This window comes from Lissotriton vulgaris, chromosome 1_1 (genome assembly GCF_964263255.1).
Source record: "Lissotriton vulgaris chromosome 1_1, aLisVul1.2, whole genome shotgun sequence".
Lineage (NCBI taxonomy): Eukaryota > Metazoa > Chordata > Amphibia > Caudata > Salamandridae > Lissotriton > Lissotriton vulgaris.
In genome coordinates this window covers 1,953,102,619-1,953,122,527 of record NC_141685.1, presented here as the reverse complement: position 1 = coordinate 1,953,122,527, position 19,909 = coordinate 1,953,102,619, and the positions used below count along the sequence as shown (strand labels likewise).

Below are 19,909 nucleotides of genomic sequence, written 5' to 3'. Positions count from 1 at the left end.
AGAAATTAAAGACTTAGCTATTTTGAAAATTTCTTTGGGAGAATTAACAGCCAAATTAATTTTAGAGTCGTAGAATAAGGCTTGTGCAGATTTCATTTCGAGTTTATAGAGTTTTATTGCGGCTCTGTAATCGGCTTTGTTTGAAGGTGAACGATTACTTCTCCAGGCTCTCTCCAGTTTACGACAGGATTGCTTCATGAGCCTAAGAGCAGGGGAGTACCAGGGAGCAACTTTAGATCTTTTTATCAGGTCAAGGGGTTTCTTTGGGAGGACCTGGTCAAGAGTGCAGGTAATCCAGTTGTCAAAATTAGCAGTGGCCATATTAGGATTGGTCACCATTATAGGAGGATGTTCATTAAGAGCCCGTATCCACTCAGGAGACGGAAGCGAAGCCCATTTCCTTCCCCATTGTTTATTATGGTTCTGTAAGACGGGGCGAGTGTTTAGGGACCAGACAAAGGGTATTAAGAAATGATCGGTCCAGGGTAAGGGTATGGGAGTCTCAAACGTAAGGTTATCTAGGTTACTAAAAATATGATCAAGAAGATGTCCCTTGACATGCGTCGAGTGGAACCCTTTCTGCCGTAGGTCAATAGCCAAGAGGTTTGAGCGAAGACTGTTGGCTGCTGAGTCGGATGGATCATCTAAATGTAAATTTAGATCGCCCAACACGGTGAAATTTGCCGAAGTAAGCACTAGACTGGTGGCCATGTCTGTGATATCGGAGATGAAATCACCAAGAGTCCCAGGTGGTCGGTAAGCTAAAACCCCAGAAAAGGTGGTGGTGGAGGAGAGTTCGAGAGTGAAGTGTAAGCTCTTGCAACCTGATGTTGTGGAGGGGGTGATGCGGCATCCATAGTTGTCTCTATAAATGATAGCCAACCCTCCGCCTTTCCCTGTCTGGCGATCCAGTCGCTTGATGGTATAACCTGGAGGGGAGGCCCATACTGATGCAGGATCAGTCTCAAGCTGGAGCCATGTCTCCGTTAGGAAGAGGGCCTCAGGACTATACTCTTCTATAAGCATAGCCAACTCAGTATAGTGCTTCGGCAAAGACCGGCAGTTGAGAAGAAAAATCCTCCATTTATGCACGGAGGGGGATATACCTGGCTCTGGGGGGTGCATGTCCCAATTGCAAGTTTTGCATCGAGCCACTTTATTTGTGGGTACCATCGAATGTGAACATCGCAAATTGGAGGTAGGGCGCAGGGCATGGAGGAGGTAGGCACTGTAGGTCAGGTGGTTTCCTGCCATAGCGCCAGCACAGTCTGAGAGCGTCTGGACGCAGACTGGCGCAGACTGGCTTCTCTTTGGTGCCTCTTCGGCGCGTCTATGGCGCTCCCGCTGCGCGTCACCGCTGCGCGAAATAACAGGGAGGCCAGTTATTCTCACCACTTGGCTGAAGGATCCTCACTTCTATGGCAGACAACCAGATCTGAGATATTTTTTACAATTTTAAAAATGTGTCTAGATTTGTTTTCTCCATTTTCAATCCTGCCCTCATAGAACTCCCTCTTAGTAGAATTGCCCAGGGGCTGATATTATATTTCTTAAGTGCCCAAGTGTACTTTGCTCTTTCATCAATGCTATAGTTTTTACACTAGGCTCTTTCTGCCTTTTTGCATAGGGTCTGGATTGCGGCCTTTGGACCATGCCGCCGTGACTCTGCACGTCAATTTGATTCCATGTCTCTGAGATTTATCATGATTGTCCGTGGTTATTGACATAAGGATCCACAGTACAGAATCTTATGTGGTGTGGTCTGCTGTAGCTCAATCATCTTGCTATGAGAAACAATACCGCATCTAAACCATCGCAATTGACCCTTAGCCCCGGGTAGAAGTTGTACTAACTACTGTGGGACTGCTGAATTTTAGCTTCACTTCTCCAATATTTCCATGAACTTGTTTCTTCCCGACGGTACCGCGGTGCGACCTAAGCAGATAAACCTTTTTCGTCTAACTACGCCTGTGTACAGGTTCGAGAAAAGATATATCATGGCATTGGTTCTTGAATAATAAGAAGGAATAAGAAATAAAAGGATTGGGACTATTACGTCCAAGGCCAGTATTCTGGGTCCACTCTACGAATTTATTCATACATTTTTTTGCCCTGAGGAAGTTCCTTTCACAGGAACCAAACGCGTTGGCTGCTGTCGAGTGTTTATATGAAGAAAAATAAAGAACTTTTTAAAATAAAGTGACCAGTTTGTGGCTTCATCCCTGGTGCTGCCTCCACTCTTGCATGGAGCACCACACAAGGTATCGTGCTTTTCAATGTCATACAATGCTTAACAAAGTAATCCCCAGCAATAGGTGGATATGGGCCATATGTTTAAGGTAATATTCAATAATAAATTTAGTTATCAAAGTTATGCTTGCTCCAGTCTATAAAAGAAATAAAACAATGCCATGCATTTGTAATGCAATACGTTTCGCATTCATGCAAGTTTGAGCTATTGGAATTGTAAATGACAATGCCTTTTAGTAATGTTTTGGGTTTTAAAACATAAATGAAAGGCATTGTCATTCAAAATACGAATAGCTTAAACTCTCACAAATGCAAGACCCATAGCAAGGGCCATCCCGACCGCTTGTTAGATTGTAAATATCAGAGGAAGAGACCGGCCTGCGACGTCTTCAAAGTAGAGATAAATAGTGCAGTGAAGAAGATGCATGAGTGTTGTAAGTTACACAGACACAAAGTGTGAAGTGAGAGTTACATATGATCCATGCTATACACACTAACAAAGCACTCCAATGCCTTTCGCTTTGTGATTACACTGTTGCAGCTCAGGAGGAAGAGAGGGAGGGGGAGCTTGTTCCTGCCCTCTTCGAGATTTGAGTGTGCAGTGTGGCATTGCATAACGTCATTGATATCTTTGGCCTAATAAAAAACACTCCAGCTGTAAGGCCCCGACTTCACCTCCTATTTCAGGGCTGGCTGTGCTTTATGATAAGAATGGAGGGAGGGAAGGATGGTCTCGGCTGCAGCTCCCACCTTGTACAGTGCCCGCGCTATTAGCAGTGAGTGAGAGGTGCCGAGGTGGTGGTATTGATAGTGGTGGTGGTGGTATTGGTGGTGATGGTATTGGTGGTGGTATGGTATTGGTATTGGTGGTGGTGGTGTTGGTGGTGGTTGAATTGGTATTGGTGGAATTGGTGGTGGTGGTATTGGTGGTACTGGTATTGGTGGCGGCGTAGTATTGGTGGTGGTGGTGGTATTGGTGGTATTGGTGGAGGTGGTGGTATTGGTGGTGGTGGAATTGGAATTGGTGGTGGTGATTTTGGTATTGATGATGGTTGGTTGGTTGGTTAAAGCTTTTATTCGATATGCAAGATATCTTGTAAGCGTACACAAAATACAGCCATTTACAAAACTAGAAAAAACATTATTTAAAAAGCAATATTAAATGCACATTTAAAAAGATAAAAGGACATGTAATGCCAGAATAAATTAGCTAAAAGTGAATTAAACAGCTATTGACAATCTCTTGCCTCGGATCAACCAAAACTGTTTTAAAAATGTGGCTATACCACAAACAATAGGAGGGGAAGTGTCCGTCATTAGGATGCGCAGGGCTACTAGATAACTACGTGTGCCCATATTGCGGCAGAGGGGTTTAAGCCAAAAACTCCTGGGCTTTGCATAGTCCGGACATTCGAATAGGATATGCGTAATGGACTCTATCCTAGTTGGACAACATGCACAAAAAGGGGACGTGTGAGCACCTGATTTCCACTTTGACACCAGAGCCCCAACTGGAAGGGAGCCCACTCTAAATTTAAAATACAGTGCTCGATCAACTGGAAGAGTAATTAGGTCCAGAAAAGGCTCGTAGACTACTGCATCTTTTACTGTTAAAAAGGCAGCTGTAGATTTACAATGTTCAGAGTTTGTAACTAGCTGTTCCGCAACCCAATTCCAGTATAGTCTCTTCAGAACCTCTTTTGGTGGAGCCGATCTTGATAACCAACAGTCCCCTAGTCCAATTTCCTCCAAAAGTTTTTTGGTATCTCTCAACCACCTAATTTTTGCCCAACCGCCCAAGCTCATTATCTCCGCCAACCCTTCAGCATATGATTTTAACTCTTCACCCCTCCAGATACGTGTCCATAAGAGGAGTGGGCGAAGCCGGGCTTGGTCTTTGATGTTCTTACATCCTGTGTCCAGCAACACAGGTACTGTTGGAGTGCTCGGAGGGATGGCGATTAAGGATTTCAGGAGCTTGCTCTCTGCTGTTGCCAAGGAGACCAGACAGCAATGCCCCCACAGTTCAGCCCCATACAAGGCTGATGTTACTACCTTAGCCTTGTAGATGTCAATTACTGGGGCAAGCGACCTCCTCGGTGATGCCCGGAATTCCCTCAGGAGGGCACCTCCTACTCTCTTATGGTTCAGGACCATCTTAGAAATGTGAGGTGACCAGTTCATGCTATCCGTGATCCGAATTCCGAGGTAGTCAAATTCGGATACTTTCTCCAAGGCAACAGAATTGAGAATAGGAGGGCGGCCCAGTTTCCTTGGAGGATTTAGGATTAAAAACTTTGTTTTATCCACATTGATTACTAGGCCCTTTGCAACACAGAAGTTCTGGAAACGGGTTAGCAGTTTCTGGAGGCCTTGCGGAGTCTTAGAGATCAAGAGCGTGTCGTCCGCAAAAAGCAGGGTGGGGATCCGCACTCCTCCGAGACAGGGGGCGTCGGCTGGTTCTTGCTGGAGATATTCCACCACCCCATTCACATATAATGAGAAGAGGGTGGGGGCCAGAACGCATCCTTGTCTCACACCCCTCGACACTGGTATTTTCTCTGTTAGCTCTCCATTTCTTCCCCAGCGGACCTGAGCAAAGGTGTGGGCATGAAGGCTAATAAGGAGGGACAAGATGTAAGGAGGCAATCCCAGCCCAATAAGCACCCTCCATAACTCCTCCCGGGGAACTAGGTCAAAGGCAGTCCTCAGGTCTATAAAAGCCAGATATAGACTGCCCTTGCCTAGCTCCACCACCTTCCACCCAAGAAGTGCCAACCTAAACACCTGCTCTATCGTACCCATTCCAGCCCGAAAGCCTGCCTGGAAGTCTGATAATATTTTATTTTCCTCCACCCAATGGAGAATCCTACCAAGTATAGCTTTTCCTGCTATCTTTTGGGTGGAGTCTATCAGGCTTATGGGGCGGTAGTTCCCCGGGATTTCTCTGCATCCTTTTTTATAAATCGGGACCACCACCGCCCCCTTCCAAGAATCGGGCACTGGCCCTCCCATCATAATGTCATTAAGGAGAGCTGCAATAACCCTTCCCCACGCCACTGGATGTGCCCGCATGAGATCCCCCGGTAGACCATCTGGACCTGCTGCCTTGCGGGGGGCTACCCACCCAATTACCTTTTCGATCTCTAAAGGTGTAAAGAGATTATAGGTATGGGGTTCGGATACCAGTGGGGAGGTCACCCTGGCATTTAGTTCCCCATCCGCCGGGAGGTATAAAGCCCCAAAGTGTTTTACCCAGCTTTGTGGGGGAATATTACATGGTCTCATAGTTTCCTCGGGCCTGTTCCGGGAGCCTACAAGGTTCCAAAAGCCCCTTGAATCTTTACTTTTGCTAGCAAGGAGTAGGTCCTCCCAAAATTTCTCTTCCCACTCCATCCTAGCAATTTTAAGGGATCTATTGTAGGCCTTCCTTGCTTCCAGTATATCGCTATGGGATTTGTGCTTCACTGCCTCTACCAGACTTGTTTTGTGCACCCTACATGTTTGTGTGTACCAACCATTACCTTGCTTTCTACCTCTTTTATTTCCTGACTTACTAGAAGGGATGGTAAACACGTTTGTCAGAGCCTCTACTAGAGAGACAAAGACCCCACTCGCCCTACCCACCCCTTCCGGGATAGACCCCAGATTTGACACTGCTTGATTTAAGAGGGTTGAGATTTCTCCAACCCTTTCCTCTGAGAGTACCAATTTAGCCCATTTTAGGCGCCTTCCACAGAGAGAGACTACAGACTCATCGGGGGGAGCTACTACGGGGTTAATAGAACCCTTTTTAGGAAGACACCACCACTGGGCCATGGTTAAGGAAAGTAGGTTGTGGTCACTTTCAATCGTGGGGACCACAACCATATCCCTCACTTGGCTCCAGAGACATACATCTAGTAAGATATAGTCTATTCTAGAGGTATGTCCTGGTCTATTATATGTATGGGCCCCCCCCTATCTGAAGTTGTCCTTCCATTCACTGCCCTTAGGTTTAGTTCAAGGCTCAGGGAGTATAGCTGTAACGCCACCTCTGACCATCTTCTAATGGGTGGAATCTCTAAAACAGGGATCCCTATCCTAGTATCCTCCTCGTCCTGGTCTAGGGCAACGTCCGAGCCCAAGGGCTCGAACGTACAATTCATGTCACCCGCGACCAGGATACATGACTTGTGTGGAGTTGTATTCAAAAGGGTCTCTAGGAGAGATAATACAGAGGACTTCCTCCCGCCCTTAGTCCCTCTGGCGTACACATTATAGACATTTAATATTATTCGTCCCCTTGGGTCTCTTAGAATAATATTTTGAATATCCGGACAGCCTGTCTGTAGCTCCTCTATTCTGCAGTCTAGGGAGGCTGCTACCCATATGAGCAGGCCACCCGAGGGGCGTCCTCTCCCTGTTTCCGAGGTTAGCGCAGGCACAGAGTAGGAGGAGAATCCCACCCTATGTACCGACTCCAAACTCCAGGTCTCTTGGAAGATGCATAAGGAGTGCTCGTCAACCAAGGCATTCCAGTCTGGGAGGGCCAACTTTCTTGCGATCCCTGCGACATTCCAGCTGAAAACCTTAAAGACTCGGTCCGTCACAGCTGATGTGTCGCTGGTCGCAAGAACACTACTGTCCGCAGACCTCACAGGAGGAACATGCAAATAACAATCTAGGAATGGGGAGAGAGGCTACCAACCCACTGACGCTTGCAGTTGAGGGTGAGGCTGTTCGGGGTGGTGATGCTACCATTGGGCCTATTCTATTAACAGTTAGCGTATCTGCAACTGTAATTTCCCTCGTGTCGCCCTCCTCCAGTCAACAACTCCCTGGCACCCACGGGGGGTTCAGCCCATTACGCCCAAGGCCCCCAACCCAGCGTGTGTCCCAGTCTTGACAAAAACCAAGAGTACTAGGGCCCTCCCATGGCGACATAGAAATTTGCCTTGGGTAGAAAAAGGTTAAGTCCACTACTTTAACCCCTACTGAATCCATGCTTTTTATAGGGCTACAGATGGAACTCACTACTCTGGGATCTTGGATGTTTATTATTATACAGTCGCCCTCCTGTGTTTTTTTCCCTTGCCCTACCCACCCTACTCTGCGAACACTTAGAATAAGCCAATCCACACCAGTCAGAATTGGCTTATTTGGCTTTAGCCAGTGGATGCACTTATTCTTAAGAGATTGGTGGTTCTCCAACTGGCCTTCCTTCAGAGGGGGAACATTTACTAATACGGCGACAAAAGGTTGGCAATCTGGTGGGAGGTTTACAGGGGGGATCCGCCGAGTGAAATTTCGAGAGGCCACTGTGGTAACAGCTGGGGTTATAGATTGAGGAGCAGTTTTGGCGACCATTCCTGTCGCAGTTCCCTTGACTTTATCATGTATACCAGGTGTTTGGCTAGCTTTAGCTTTACCTCTGCTTGCCAGGGGCTGCACTTGTGGAAATGGCTTAGGTGTAGTTTTGGCAACCTCTGTGGGTGTTGACGTTCCCTTAGGTAGGGGCCCTACTTTAGGTGGGGAAGGAATTTTAGGAGCTGGGGGGGCCTGTACTCTGCTAGTTTCAGCCTTATTTGTCCTGTTTAGAGGATTAGAATCTATCTGTGGTGGTAAGGAAGCTACTGGGGCCACACTCCCCTTTGGTCCCATGTCCTGATTGTCGCTCACTCTTTTTAGCTGTTTAAATGTAGTTTTAAGTGAGTAAAACCCATCGAGGGTTGACTGCTCTAGTTTATCTATTCTAGCCCCCAGGCCCTTAACCTGAGTCAGCAAGGGCATCAAGAGACTATTTACCCTCTCCAAAATGGTATCAATAGTCATGGGATCGATAAGTTTGGGGACATTATCAGTACTATTACTAGTGGGTGGGCAGTTATTTAAACCCATGTGTGAGACCACAGCATCCCCCTCCTCCTCAGCCTTATCCTCTGGGAGCAGGCCCTTTGCGTCTATCCCGCCTTGGGCAAAAGACTTTCTTGTTCGTTTGTAGAGCGCGGCCTGTCTCACCAGCCTGCCCTTATTATGGTCACCTGCCTTTTTGCTTTTAGCCCTTTTATTCTGCCTACTTGCGTCAGTTACAGAAGGCACCCCATCTAGGTTTATTGTGATGAGGGTGGGCGATATTGACAATGGTGGCTGAGTTGTAGCTTTATTTAGGGGCGTACGTGGTGCAGGTAAAGGTGATGTGCTTGGGCCACCCTCTTCCTCATTGCCACTAGGAAGAAGCGCGGCCAGATGTTCCAACCTGTCTATGTTTTGCCCTATTTCTAGCAACTGGGGGGGGTCTATAGAGCAGCCCGGGACACCAACAAGGGGGGCAGATTGGTCCCGCTCACAAGCCGGTGTCATGGCCTGTGCAACGGCCCCCAAAGATGAGCGTCTGGAAGGGAGATAGACCTCGGATAGGCGGCGTTCGGACATGGCAATCTCCTTTTCTATAACTGCCGCCACTCTGGTTATAAAACGGTCCATAGTTCCGATCACTGGGCTCCCACCAGCAACTCCCCTTTCGCCCTCACTCCTGAGCAATTTGCCAGAACGGGTTGACATGGTTAGGGGTTAACCCTAGGGAGTCACACACGGCCCACTTGTGCTCGGCGCTGGGTGTAAGAGACGTGGCCCAGCCCAGCCTCTGACAGCCCCTGACTGCCACAGACTGCCCGCCCTTTGCTCGGGCTTCGCTCGGCGTCCCGCTCACGTCCCGCTGAGCGTCGTGCAGAACGTGAAGTAGGAGCGTTGCAGGCGGGGGGCGTGTCTGTTGGTGGGTGCGTCCGCGCGCACCTGAGGAAGCAGGGACTCCTGGACTTCCGAGTCCCTGCTGCAGCGCCGTTGGTGTTTTCCTGGTCCTCCCACTGGCTAGTGCCTCACATGCAGCGCTCCCTCGTTGAAGCCGCGAAGCGGCACCCGCGGAGCGGGTGCGGCGAGAGGCAGCGGCAGCACTCGGTCCCCAGGTCAGAGGGCAAGGAGCAACGCAGCAACCTCCGGTAAGCACCCAGGTGTGTCCCAAACAGTGAACGAAACACGCCCCTTTTCACTCTGGCCAGGCGAGGGGCGTGTCTGTTGGTGGGCGCGTCCGCGCGCACCTGAGGAAGCAGGGACTCCTGGACTTCCGAGTCCCTGCTGCAGCGCCGTTGGTGTTTTCCTGGTCCTCCCACTGGCTAGTGCCTCACAGGCAGCGCTCCCTCGTTGAAGCCGCGAAGCGGCACCCGTGGAGCGGGTGCGGCGAGAGGCAGCGGCAGCACTTGGTCCCGAGGTCAGAGGGCAAGGAGCAACGCAGCAACCTCCGGTAAGCACCCAGGTGTGTCCCAAACAGTGAACGAAACACGCGCCTTTTCACTCTGGCCAGGCGAGGGGCGTGTCTGTTGGTGGGCGCGTCCGCGCGCACCTGAGGAAGCAGGGACTCCTGGACTTCCGAGTCCCTGCTGCAGCGCCGTTGGTGTTTTCCTGGTCCTCCCACTGGCTAGTGCCTCACAGGCAGCGCTCCCTCGTTGAAGCCGCGAAGCGGCACCCGCGGAGCGGGTGCGGCGAGAGGCAGCGGCAGTACTTGGTCCCGAGGTCAGAGGGCAAGGAGCAACGCAGCAACCTCCGGTAAGCACCCAGGTGTGTCCCAAACAGTGAACGAAACACGCGCCTTTTCACTCTGGCCAGGCGAGGGGCGTGTCTGTTGGTGGGCGCGTCCGCGCGCACCTGAGGAAGCAGGGACTCCTGGACTTCCGAGTCCCTGCTGCAGCGCCGTTGGTGTTTTCCTGGTCCTCCCACTGGCTAGTGCCTCACAGGCAGCGCTCCCTCGTTGAAGCCGCGAAGCGGCACTCGCGGAGCGGGTGCAGCGAGAGGCAGCGGGAGGCAGCGGCAGCACTCGGTCCCGAGGTCAGAGGGCAAGGAGCAACGCAGCAACCTCCGGTAAGCACCCAGGCATAGTATTGGTGGTGGTGGTGGTGTTGGTGGTATTGGTGGAGGTGGTGGTATTGGTGGTGGCGGTATTGGTGGTGGTGGAATTGGAATTTGTGGTGGTGATTTTGGTATTGATGATGGTGGTCCTGTATTGGTGGTGTTGATACTGGTATTGGTGGTGGTGCTACTGGTATTGGTGGTGGTACTGGTATTGATGTTGGTGGTATTGGTGGGGGTATCGTTATTGGTGGTGGGGTATTGGTTGTGGTGGTGGTAATGGTGGTGGTGATGTTGGTGGTGTTGGTATTGATGGTGATGGTATTGGTGGTGGTATTAGTGGTGTTGGTATTGGTGGTGGTGGTGGTATTGGTGGTGGTGGGGTTATTGGTATTGGTGGTGGTATTGTTAGTGGCGGCGCTATTGGTGGTGGTGGTGGTATTGGTGGTGATGGTATTGTTGGAGGTGGTGGTATTGCTGGTGGCGGTATTGGTGGTGGTGGAATTGGTATTGGTGGTGGTGATATTGGTATTGGTGATGGTGGTCCTGGTATTGGTGGTGGTGGCACTGGTATTGGTGGTGGTGGCACTGGTATTGGTGGTGGTGGTACTGGTATTGGTGGTGGTATCAGTATTGGTGGTGGGGTATTGGTTGTGGTGGTGTCATTGTTGGTGGTGGTATTGATGGTGGTGGTGGTGTTGGTGGTGGTATTGGTGGTGTTGGTATTGGTAGTGGTGGTATTGGTGCTGGTATTGGTGGTGCTGGTATTGGTGATGGTGGTGGTGTTGTTGGTGGTGGTATTGTTATTGGCGGTGGTATTGGTGGTGGTGGTATTGATAGTGGTGGTGGTATTGTTGGTGGTGGTGGTATTGGTGGTGGTGGTGATATTGGTGGTGGTAGTGGTATTGGTGGTGTTGGTGGTATTGGCTGTGGTATTGGTGGTGGTATTGGCAGTGGTGGTGGTATTGATGGTGGTAGCGGTGTTGGGTAATAAAACAGGCTTTTGAAAACAACCCGTCAGGTGGCTTTAGTACAGATGACATGTAACACTGATGTGCTGTTGTCAGCTTCAGCCCATTAGCACAGGATTATGTGCTACCTTGAATTCACATGACTTTCACTAATCATTTCTGAATCCAATTTACTTGGAGGGATTGAAACAGACACAAGATAATGCTGGGTTAAAGTGATTGAAAGTAGATGCCCCTGATACAGGGGCGGCTGTGCTGCTTAAAAAACACAATCGGTTTCAGCTGAAGCGGCGCATGTCCAGCCTGCAGTAAGAGAAACTCAATAAACTAAATAGTGCTTACAGACTTAAAGTGGAGGTGGTGGTATTGGTCTTATTGGTGGTGGTGGTATTGGTGGTGGTGGTATTGGCGGTGGTATTGGTGGTGCTGGTATTGGTGGTGGTCGTGGTATTGGTGGTGGTGTTGGTGGTATTGGTGGTGGTGGTGATATTGGTGGTGTTGGTGTTGGTGGTGGTATTGGTGGTGGTGGTAGTGGTGGTGGTAGTGGTAGTGGTATTGGTGGAGGCAGTGGTATTGGTGGTGGTGGAAGTGGTATTGGTGCTGTTGGTGGTATTGGTGGTGTTTGTATTGGCAGTGGTGGTGGTTTTGGTTTTGGTGGTGGTGGTATTTATGGTGTTGGTATTGGTGGTGGTGGTGGTAGTGGTGCTATTGGTGGGGTTGGTATTGGCAGTGGTGGTGTTTTGGTGGTGGTATTGGCAGTGGTGGTGGTGACATTGGTGTTGTTATTGACAGTGGGGGTGGTATTGGTGGTGGTATTCGTGGTAGTGGCAGTATTGGTGAATGTGGTGGTATTAATGGTGGTGGTATTGGTGGTGGTTTTGGTGGTGGTAGTACTGGGGGTTTTGTTAATAAAACAGGCTTTTGAAAACCCATCAGGTGGCTTTTGTACAGATGACATGTAACACAGATGTGCTATTGCCAGCTTCCACCCATCAGCACAGGATTATGTGCTACCTGGAATTCACATTACTTTCGCTAATCATTTCTAAATCCATTTTACTTGTGGAGGAGGAGGATTTGAAACAGACATGAGATAATGCAAGTTTAAAGTGATTGGAAGCAGGTGTCCGTACTGCTTACAAAAACACAAGCGGTTTCAGCTGAAGCAGCGCATGTCCGGCCTGCAGTAGGAGAAACTCAATAAAGTGAATAGTGTCTACAGACTAAGTAACAGGTCCTGTGTAACAACCAAAGTAAAAGGGCTAGTCACCATGGGAGTGTACCAATGAAGACAAGGCCGTACTAAGGAGGGACTAACAAGCCTATTAATGAATCAGAAGGCAGCATTTACAAAAGACAATGACACAAGCCAATTAAAAAAATGGGAGGGGGTGGGCGAAGCTTCTCTCTCACATACTACTACATCAGTCTCACAGAGAGAGAAGTGGATGCCCTCTGCCGCTAGGCTCGAGCTAAAAACTGTGTTTCAGGCAATATCGTTCAGGATTCGAATCCTGAACTAATAAGAACCTTAGAGATTATTTCTTCCCATGACTTTCAACCATCCATGGATTAGTGGATGTGCGTAAGTTTAGGAGGGAGGGGGATTGACGTGACACACAAGCACACTTACCTATACCCATACACATTCATATCCATGCATTCACACGCGTGTACACACACAAACACATCCATTCGCAACACTCATTACTACACCACTGAATGCTCTGCACATCTAAGTGTTGAAAGATGCCTTTAACAAACGAAATGGACAATGAGAGGGTGGTATTGACCGCTAATGGTGGAACTAAAGCCTCACCTTTTACATTCTACACTACATTACATTATGAAGACCGAAACATTGGGCCTTTAAAACTTTAATAGTTGCATGTTTCCTTTTAATTAACTGATTTTTAAAGACATTGTCTACAGATTTTGGCTTTTTGTGAATGAAGCTCAAAGTGGTCATGTCGCACCACATGAGGACAAGGACAACATTGATGCACATAATAATATTTTAATTTTTCTCCAGTTTGTATATTATATTATTATATAAAGGTATTTCATCCTAAAGCAAACCTCCTTTTGTCTTTCCAGATTTTCGAGTTCTCCCTGGCTGTAACCCTATTCAGAAATTTTGGAAAGAAGGCCAAAGTTGTTCAAGGCACTTAATGATTTTTTTTATTGAGTATTTTTTATCAATGTTGGTAGCTCAAATCATAAAAATGAAATGTAATAGTAGTGTTAGGTGGGCATGGTGCAGTAATGACACGGGGTTCATGGTCTGTCACTTTGTGCTGTCGTCACATCTATGCTTAGGTAAGCCAAGACCTTTTGATTTTACTAACATTATAATTATAATATACCAATGTATACAGGCTTTCAGACAACCTATGTCATCCTTTGGTCTGCTAAGGTGCTATTTACATTTTGTCGTCTACCCACTATACATTACAAGGTGGGGCAAGGCGCCAGTCCACTTCAGCCATCGTCTAACTTCACAGTGACGGATGCCATTCTGCCTTTTCATAAAGGGCACATCTACACACACAAAGTAGGTTCTTCAAAGCCTGGGACTTCAATAGTCAAGTATGGTTTTTAAGATCAAAACAATATTTTTGCTTTTATCCAATATTTTTTTGAGATTGACTAGAGCCTACCAGCTTCCACAAAAATACAAATTTTAAAAACCTTGACAAAACAAAACAAGCACACACAAAACGAAAGGGCATGGAGACAACATCAGACCATCTGGCAAGATCCTTTCTTTGTTTCATAGGCCAATTCATTTCATATTTGATAACAGTCACCCTAGAATCACCTATAGGAAAACTAAACTGTTAGAAGTGAACTTGAAATTTCAAAGGTTAGATTTGACTAGCATGCCTTCCATGTCAGCCTGCCATTAAAGCCATTCAGATTTGCAAAGGTCTCCTAGGATATCATATACACTAACCAAAGTGATACAAAAATTATGTTGAAAATTTCTGACAAATTCAAGTCTTCTACCTAAATATGTAAATGGTACCGATGTGTTTACCAATATCACCCTGAATAGTCCCCTTTTAACTAGTACTTGATGTACAACTTATAGGGATGCTATCCGGAGATTCTGGGACAGATGGGCACTGCTTTTTGAAACATTTTGAGTCTTAGACTCATGCCTGTGGACGGTTATAAGTCCAGACGTAGAGTAGGTCCAAGAGGGCCACTGCCCATTCACTGTTTGTTTTCTTTCAGTTGCACCGTTAAAGGACTACATTCCTATATCTTTTTAGGAGTGATATAGAAAAGAAGACAACCAAACAGATAATAGAAACTTTGGCATGACGACATTTAAGTAGAGACTATTCTGTCTATAGAAAGAGTAATGTTTTTATTTTCTTCCAAAAGGTAAGAAGAGAATCTGTTCTGGAGTTTTGGTGCATGTCTAGAGAAAGTATGTTTTCCCTGCCAGCCTATTTCGGGGGGGAACATTGAAGGCAGGAGTGAGATTGGTCGCGGTATGCAGCCGAATGTTTTACCATCCTGCCGGAGATGAAGAGCGTGGCCTCAATGACTTGATTCTGGCTCTAAGTGGGAGACATGAAATTGGCACGGGGGCTGGGGTTTCTAACATGTTCTGTCTTTTGGAGTCCATTTTGGATGCCACGTTCTACATTTTTGGACTCTAACCTATTGTTGAAGTAAGAACAACTATGGTTTTTCTTTGTTACATGAGCTGGAAACCTAGGTCCATATTTTAATTTGAATTTTTCACATAACCTAACACGTATAATATAAACATTATATCAAACCACTGGTTCAGACAGACAACAAACTTTATTCGGCATAAAATGCCATCAAAGGTCATACAATTAACAAATCTCCGGCAAATTGCAGTAATTAAGAATGAATATCAAGATAAAAATATATAAATTCATTAAGACATAAATACATCATTAAAATAATTTAAAAGATATAAAATAGTATAAAATATTTCATAAGACAATCTCCACCATTGTTCTAATTATTTCTGCCTTGGGCAATGCTAAGTGATATATTCTTTTTAAAATTATTTTGCTTAACTCTCCACATGGTCAATAAGAATCGTGAAACCACAAAGACTACACACTGGAAATGTCGCTTTTTCACATTTCAGAGCATCCCTGTACATTCTGATTCCAAGATTGCGACATAATGGGCGAATGTATAATCTCCTAGCATCTTGGTACACTGGACAAAAAACTAGTGCATGCTCTAATGTTTCATTTACTTACAAAGCAGGAAGGACATAACTGAGATTGGGTCCTTTCTTTGCTCCCCCATCTATTTGTAAAAGAGGAAAGAGGGAGGGACCCATATCTAAACTGCACCTATAGTTTCCTTGCATTTGCCGGCTCAATTTCGTCGTAAAAATTCTCCCACTTTTAGCTATCTCTCTGTTGGAGGAAAGCCGAGGACAAGGACCCAACATTGGTATGGCTATGCTGTAAACTCATCTTGTTTAGCCAGTATGCGTTCTTACCTTGAACCTGGGAAATTATACTGGCCTTTAAAGGAGCATTCCACAGCTGACCTAAACCAATAATAAAAAAAGGTAATTCTTACATATTTTATCCACAGGATATCATCTGCGTCTGCGCTACGTAATATCTCCAACAACCCTGCCTGGTAATCTGCCAACTCGGGGGTAGACCAGAGTCTCTTCCAGTATAATAAAGGCCTTAGATCAATCACATCCGCTATATTTTTTTTTCCCCATATCTAATTTTAATGGAAGCAATGGGATGCTGATAGGAAGGACAATTAACTCTCGAATAAAACGATTTTTCCACCAGACCTAGGATAAACACATCCCTATGCCCCCAAAGCTCTACTCCATAAAGAGCTGAGGCGAGTGCCTGAAGATTAAAGATTTGAAGAGTAGTAGAAATGGGGCGAAAAGATGAGCCCTTGTGCAACTTGCCCTCTGATGTTTGCTCTAACCTGAGCCTACTCCTTATTATATGGGGTTGCCAATTAAAATGTTCAGTAAGGGTAACCCCCAAGTACTCAAAAGTACAGACACGGTCCAATGGAGACCCTCAAAGGGTGGGGTTGGGGAGAGAAGTTTTACAGGGGTTGAGAAACATGAATTTGGTTTTGGCCACATTAATATCCAATCTTCTAAGGCTACAAAAGTTGTCAAACCTATCCAAGATACTTTGGAGTCCCATGAGCGATTTTCAGATGAGGAGTGTGTCATCTGCAAACATCAGGGCTGGAGTCCTGATGTTTCCAAGAGTCGGAGCATCAGATCCACTATGATTTACAAAAGTTGCTAAATCATTAATGAAAAGCGAGAAAAGGGTTGGCACAAGGACACTCCCCCTCTTGACAGGGAAGGGCTTGGTTAATGCTCCCATCTGACCACATCTTACATGGGCGAGGTTACCTTTGTGCATTTGCTTAATTATATTCGTTAAGTAGTGCAACATCCTCATATCATCAAAAAACTGCTACAAATTAATGCGCGAAATAAAATCAAAAGCTGATCTCAGATCAACGAACACCACATATAACCATCCCTGCCTCAACAAGACATATTTCCAATAAAGAAGTTGGAACCAAAGGATTTGGTCTATAGAACTTGTTCGCTCTCTTGTCATGGCATAAAGACAAAGATGAGTTTAGCAAAAGAAGTCATGCAGGGCAATCATTGATTTTTACAAGCAACCTCCTCCACAGACATATTTAGCAACATTATTTAGATCTTCCTATAAAAATAAGCTACTTCATCTGCGATTTGGCTTATGTCAAACATTGGAATGCATCCCAAAATGTCAACCGAAACCAGAGGCTACCAAGTGTAGACTATGCCATTTACAGGAAGAAATCCTGTCTCATATTTTATCCATCTGTCCCATTCTACTAACTGAACATAAGATAATACTGAAAGTAATACTGAAAGTAATCTTCAATCTGCATGGCATTAGAACATGTAGGCATGCCTTACTTTTTTGTATGAAAGGTGAAACCCCACAAATACCAGCAGCCTTTATAAAATTATTTCTCAAAGCGGATCAGTTACGGTCAGCAAAAGGTCTGATGATCACCAGGTAGTTTGTCAACCATTTAACTTGATGTTTGCATTTTTAGATGTATGCTATTTTTAACAATATTGTTTAGAACCGACAATGGTCAAAGGTAACATTAGGCGGTTTTGCACAAACATCTTTGCACTTTCATCAAAAGAGTCTTAACCCAAAATCTTCATGCACTTTAAGAGACTCTGCACGCACATGTCTGCATTATAATTTATAAAAAGGCTGAACAAAGGAGGGACACTGCGCCACTTTTAACAAATCGATAATTTTGCTGACTTTCCGTGATTTCGCACGAACATGTCTGCACTTTAACCCCTTGCGTGCTCCCTTGTGCTGTTGGCCGACGGAGCCCTGCCCACCTAATAGAACGCCCGAACCGCGGCGGAAAAACCGCCGCGGTTAAGGCGTTAACCAGGAAAAAGGTAGGAAAAGAACGCCACTTTACAAAAATCGACAATTCTGCTAACTGGAGGTGATTTTAAACGGACATGGCAGCACTATATCTTGGAAATAAAGCAGAAAAGGATGGGCTATGCGTCCCTTTAAACATGGCTGAAACTCTTACTTATCTGCCACACTGTGATTTGTTGAGGAGCACTAGACAAAGCAAACCTGTGTTAAAAGATTTTAGTTTGCATTTAATGCTACTGTAGTTCTATAAGAATTCTGTTATAATTTTGGTGGGGATATTACTACACCAATCTACACTTCTCAATTTAAAGAAATAAGGACAAGTTTGTGCTCACGCTGGTATCTGTATTTATATGTAATCCAAAAAATAGGTTCTAGCCTGCACTCATAATTTCTCTGTGCTTAAAAACTATAATCAACGTGATCACTTGCGTGCTGCCTTGTGATGGAGCCTGTTCGTGTCCATATACAAATTATTCAAGAAAGGTTCTCAAAGCCTGTGCCCTCAACACAATGCGCACCACTGTGGACCCCTAGGGTTCCTTCCTAACTTAATTAGTTCAAAAATGTTCAGTACACTGGATACATTATTTTAAATGATTTATTTAGATATATTTAATCTTAATTTTCAACTGTTTCAGCATTACAATTAAAACATATTTTCATGCTTAATGTAGCTCTTTTGAGCCTAGAACAATGTTACATCACATTGTACAATTGTATTGTTTCAGCTGTGCTTGTAACATGATTACCTTGATTCACAGTGCATTTCGGGCTGAGGACCCTTCGTCAGGGGAACTGTAAGAATGAAAATAATCCACACTCATATTGACATCCCAGGAACAGTTTATCCATAGTACATGTCTCTGTATGCATAACATCCCCCATGTGGGCGTATCTACACATTTTGTTTGAGAAGTGTGCTTTTTTTAATTTTAGAAAGAAGTCTTTTATCAATATCTTGTGAATCTGCAATTTTTAACATTTTACTGGTCATGCTGTATAATATGTTATGGTTTTTATTAAGTGAAATAAATATACTTTGACTATGACTGACTTTTCCGCTCACTAAACCCTGCCTGCAGGGGAGAGAGACTCTGTGTAGCTGGATACAATCAATGAAACGTACGGGCCTGTAATTTGCCAGAAGATCCCAAGCCCCCTTCTTAAAAATAAGAATAATCTCAGCCCCAGTCCATATAGGAGTGGTAGGAGCTCCCCTCATTATAGCACAAAAAACAAGGGAAAAGTATGGTCCCTACACCTCAGGCCCTCCCAAAAAGAGATCCCCTGGGACCTTGTCCAATCCCGGGACCTTGTGAGGAACAATCCTATTGATTGCCAAATAAAACATCCTTGGTACTAATAACCAATGATTAGGAGGGTCACTCAGAATACCATAAGGAATTGCCTCAGTGCTAGTCTCTATAGTAGCACTACTATCATGTATGATAGAATCAATGTTAGGGGATACACTGGGTTCATAAGGAGAATACCAACTGGAAAAGTGAGCAATCCAAACATCTATTGGGCTATGATTTTCAATTGGGGGCGACCCTCTGAACTACCAGTGGCAACTGCATTCCAAAATGAACAAGAGTCACCTCTTTGAAACAGATACTAGCAAGGATTCCCACTTTTTAGTTTCCCAATCTCTCTTTGCCTCTCTGATACTAACTTTGTATACCTTTTGAGCTTCCTGAACCTTCAATCTATCTTACTGTTTAATGGGACAGGACAATAGTAATCTAGCTTTTCTACACAGCTGATTATAATAGTAGAGGCTTTCTGCCTCTTGCCCAAGCAACACGATTCTACATAAAAGAACTCCAGGAGATTGCAAAAAAGTTGCAAATGGACATTAATGAGTGTTGTCCAGTCACCAAGCACATGCCGGGATAGTTCTAACATTAACAAAATGTAGTCTATTCCTCTGACACCACAGCTATGTATACTATCAATTAACTCTTCAGACAGAAAATGGCTCTCCATTTAATCCTACTACAGTTGGTGGATAGGGCCACCCGTTCATCAAAGGGTTCGTCATGATCAGGTCAAAGTATGGGCATTATCGATTTCAGCTCTAGCGATAAAGGATTGTGGTCGCTATCAGTGCAAGATAACACTGTCATGTCTATAAGAGCAGGCCACAGCCATTCATCAAGGAGGAAATAGTCCAAAAGACTAGATCCCTGGAGCCAGTTAAATGTGTGACATCCCTCCCTATCTGAGGTGTTCCTACCATTACAGGCCCGAAGGCCTAGATTTAACATGAAAGCATTTAACTGGACTTACCAGGGGAGCCAGCTAACTACTGTAGTGATTGCC

At 45.6% G+C, this 19,909-nt stretch overlaps 1 long non-coding RNA gene across 1 annotated transcript in view; it reads left to right on the top strand.

The window, feature by feature from the left end:
• LOC147751425 (uncharacterized) overlaps window positions 1-13,777 on the top strand; it is a 95,872-nt gene extending 82,095 nt beyond the window's left edge. The window contains exon 3 of the long non-coding RNA XR_015295591.1: window positions 13,200-13,777. This is a non-coding gene — a long non-coding RNA (uncharacterized LOC147751425). The remainder of the gene's footprint in view (window positions 1-13,199) is intronic.
• Window positions 13,778-19,909: the final 6,132 nt, after the last annotated feature.